Source organism: Triticum aestivum, chromosome 2B (genome assembly GCF_018294505.1).
Source record: "Triticum aestivum cultivar Chinese Spring chromosome 2B, IWGSC CS RefSeq v2.1, whole genome shotgun sequence".
Lineage (NCBI taxonomy): Eukaryota > Viridiplantae > Streptophyta > Magnoliopsida > Poales > Poaceae > Triticum > Triticum aestivum.
The window spans coordinates 228,033,319-228,037,955 of NC_057798.1; positions in this window are offsets into that span (position 1 = coordinate 228,033,319).

Sequence of the window (4,637 nt, forward strand, 5' to 3'; positions counted from 1 at the left end):
AGATTATTAGCCCATTCCGGGTTGACCATGATTAGAGTCATGGCAACATGCATCATGCGGGGGGTACAGCCATTGCAATACAGGGGCCACCCCATGTGGGATTTCAACGGGGAAGACGATGCCACCCGCCATGGCCGCAAAGGGCCGGATTCGACCGAGGATCTGGTGCAGATCCTGTCCGGCCTGTACAAGGGGGAGAAGGAGGAGTTCCTTCGGACGAACCCCTTGAATGGGTTTTCCATGAATAACCCTTGGGGCTGGGTAAGCAAACACTTTTAAGGGCTCAACCCATGCTTTCAAAGTTTAAGCTTCTTACATTATGTCTTCGGCGCAGGAACTGCGCCGGATTGTGGAGGACATGGTAAGTCCATCTCTGCAACCCGAGGATCCAGAGAGATCCCAGGATCCGGCCTCCGAAGAGGATCCAGATATCAAGGTGGAACTGATTGACGGGGTGTTCCACCAACTCAGCATGGATAATGCTTTAGTCGCCATTACGGCGGACTACCCCGGATTATATCCGGCTTTCCAGGTGATTGTGACTGAGGTCCGGACACCATTATCTCTTCCTTGCCCATTTCTGACCTTCGCGAACGATGGTGTTTTACGGGAAGCGCCTTCAAGGCGGGAAGCCGAGCCCGTGGCGGCTGACCAACAAAGGTCAGTCCAGACCAGCAGGCGGAAAAGGGGCGCGGCACGGACTGAAATGTTGCCGCAAAGGTATAGCTCGTATTTAAATATTCAGAGCAACGTTCCTAGGAAGCGTCTGAGTGCTCATGATCTTTGTAGGAGAAAAAGCGCCCGCCGGATTGCGGGCGTAGAGGTTGCCGATCCGACCTATACCAGCCAGGCTCTAGCGCCCGGTCTGGAGGGGGAGGCAAGCGCAAGGCGCGGGCCGGATACTCCTCCAACGGAGGATGCCGACAGACTGTCCGCCACCAAGTCTGAGGTGGAGAGCGCCATGAACCACAGGCGCCGCCAGATAGTATTTCGTGAAGCGTGCTTCTCCCCTGAGGCATTGAACGCCTTTAACGCGATTTGAGGATCATTTGAAACACAGGCTCTTACCGAGAAGAATACCCAGCTGTCTCAGGAGCTGCAAGAATGCAAGGCCCAACTCGAGGCCGCACTTGCTGCCGCAGGAGGAAACACAGAGGCCCCTCCTGGTAACACATTTGTTTGTTAAATATAAGCGCTGTGCGGCATGCGCGCAAGTCTAATAATGACATTGCAGGTGCTGCCGGACAAGATCCGGACAGGCAGGAACTGCTGCGCCAGCTAAAGGCCGGCGAGAGGGTGCTGAATAGAGTACAGCAGGAAAGGAACAGGCTCCAAGATGCCCACGCCCAGCTTGGAGAAGAGATGAAAGGCGTTCGGGTAGAGCTGTCCGGCTCCGTTAAGGAGAATCAGCGGCTTCGTCGCGGCATCTATAGTAAGTGCTTGAGCGAACTCCTTTGAAAAGAAGAGTTTGGTGAGGAAGTCAATTTACAAAATATGTCTTGTAGGCATACTCACAGGTCGCCCTGCGGAGGAGATGCCCGTATCAACGGGTGATCAACTTCCCGAGCTGTTGCAACTGCTCAAACGAGTTTGGTAGGCGATGAGCGGCGTCGTCCAGGCATTATGGCCAGCCTTCTCCCTACCCGAGGGCCTTGGGGAGCTTGCGGAGAAGCTCCAGGGAGTGCGGCAGCGCTTCCGTTTATGAAAGATTTCGGCCTGCCGCCAATGTGCCAGGGAGGCTTGGGCCATGGTGAAGACGCGGTACAAGAAGGCGGATCCCAACCACATGGCCGAGGTTGGACCGGTGGGGCCCGATGGGAAGGAGATCCCTATGAGTTTAGTATACAGCCAAGTAGAGTTGGCTGCTAAATTTTCCCAATGGGACTGTAAGTTGGACAGCCTGTTAGACGGGATTGAGGAGGAATACAATCAGTAAATTTGACAATGTATTTTAAAATGACATGTGAAATGCCCTCTAGCCGGATTGTAGATCGTTTGTCTTTGCCGACCTTTTCGCTTCGACCTCGGGACCCTAGAGTCCGGAGTGTGTCCGAATACCTTTTTGGTTAAGAAACAACCGGGGTATGCATGGAGACCAGGCGTAGGGGTCATTAGTTCTTTATCAGACAAGTGCCCAACTAGTTATGTTATATTACATGGTTAGTAAGGAACATCTTCCAGGGAGAATATTTCCGTTAAGGGTTCCTTTCCCTGGGAGGCATGCCCTAAAGTGCATGTCCGGACTGCGAAACAAGCAGAAAAACATCTGGGGGCAGATAAATAGGTAGGTAAAAAATCATCTTTCAAGTCACCGACCGAATATTCCCTTAAGAACGCTAGCTTTCGGCTTCACCCAGTCTGAGGTACACATCCAGCTGACCCGGCAGTAACAATCGCAGAGGTGCTCCCTTTACCTCCTAGCCGAACAATCGGGAACGTAGGGGTAAGCACAGGAGCCAGGCAACCCAGCTTGGCCAAAACTTAAGTCATATCGATGCATATAATGGTGACTAAAAGGTACATGTGGAAGCTTGACACATGTGCTAGGCGTGAAGCCCTTACAATTGAGCTTCTTGAAAAGAAGCCCCCAGGTATAATGAGTGCGGATGGCACATCAAGTGTGTGCGAACAATGTGCAAGTAGGCCCCTAAGGGCTTTTTATGAAAAAAGGTTAAGAGAAGAAAGAGAAACAAAGTGCAGCTAGAGTGTAAAAAATTTGGACGGGGGAAGGGGACGAACTCTTAGTCCGGCGCTAGGCGTAGAATCTTCGGAGGCGGGCTGCGTTCCATGGGTTCGGCTCGAGTCGGTTGTCTGATGCATTTCGCAGACGGTACGCCCCGCCGGTCAGGACTTGGTCAATAATGAAGGGGCCCTCCCATTTGGGCTTGAGCTTGTCCTTTTTCTTGTCCGGCAGGCATAGAACCAGTTCGCCAATGTTGTAAGTCTTGGCCCGTACTTCTCTGCTTTGATATCTTCGAGCCTGCTGCTGATAAAATGCGGAACAAGCCTTGGCGACGTCGCATTCCTCCTCCAATGCGTCCAAGCTGTCCTGCCGATCCAGCTCGACTTCTCGTTCTTCGTACACGCGCACTCGAGGTGAGTCATGAATGATGTCGCAGGGCAAAACTGCCTCTGTGTCGTATACCATAAAAAATGGTCTGAATCCGGTAGTACGGTTGGGCATTGTCCGCAGCCCCCAGAGTACGGAGTCGAGCTCCTCTACCCAGTGCGTGTCGGATTTCGTAAGTGACCGCACTAGTCTGGGTTTAATGCCGCTCATTATTAGACCATTTGCTCGTTCCACTTGACCGTTGGTTTGAGGGTGATAGACTGAAGCGTAATCGAGCTTAATTCCCATGCTTTTGCACCATGACTTAACCTCGTCGGCCGTGAAGTTCGTGCCGTTGTTGGTGATGATGCTGTGGGGGACACCGTAACGGTGTACGACCCTGGATATAAAGTCTATCACTGGTCCGGACTCTGCCGTTTTGACCGGTTTGGCCTCTATCCATTTGGTGAATTTATCCACCATGACCAATAGGTACCTTTGCTTGTGGGTTCCCCCTTTAAGGGGTCCAACCATATCAAGCCCCCAGACCGCGAACGACCAGGTAATGGGTATAGTTTTGAGGGCGGTGGGTGGCATATGGCTCTGATTAGCAAAGAGCTGACAACCGACGCATCTCTGACTAAGTCCTGGGCATCTGCCCGGGCCGTCGGCCAATAAAATCCTGTACGGAATGCCTTTCCTACAAGGGCCTGGGCTGCTGCGTGGTGTCCGCCTAGTCCGGCATGAATTTCACCCAGGAGGTTTCACCCTTCCTCTTCGGAGATACACCTTTGAAGGACTCCGGTTGTACTTCTCTTATAAAGTTCTCCCTCATGGACCTTGTAGGCTTTCGATCGCCGGACTATGCAGCGGGCCTCATTTTGGTCTTCGGGAAGTTCCTGCCTAAGCAAGTAGGCTAGGAATGGTTCTATCCACGGGGCGATTACTGCCATTATGTCATCGGCTGAAGGTGTTATGTCATCGGCTGAATCGCCGGTTGGCGCGGTTGTTCCCGGTTTGTCATTTCCGTACTCCCCTTCCCATAGTACGGACGGCTTGAAGAGCCGTTCCAGGAAGATATTTGGAGGGACAGCGTCACGTTTTGCGCCGATGCGTGCCAGTACGTCGGCTGCTTGGTTATTATCTCGGGCTACGTGATGGAATTCAAGTCCTTCAAACCGAGCTGACATTTTTAGGACAGCGTTGGGATATGCTGCCATTTTTGGATCCTTGGCGTTAAAGTCTCCATTTATTTGGGATATTGCAAGGTTTGAATCCCCGCGCACCTCTAGGCGTTGAATGCCCATGGAGATTGCCATCCGAAGACCATGTAGAAGGGCCTCGTATTCGGCTGTGTTGTTGGAGTCCGTGTACATTATTTGAAGTACGTATTGGACTGTGTCCCTGGTTGGGGACGTCAAGACGACGCCAGCCCCCAGTCCGGCCAACATTTTGGAGCTGTCGAAGTGCATAGTCCAATTGGAGTATGCGCCGTACTCTTTAGGTAGTTCGGCTTCGGTCCATTCAGCGACAAAGTCAGCCAAAACTTGTGACTTTATAGCTCGCTGAGGTTTGTAGGTTATATCGA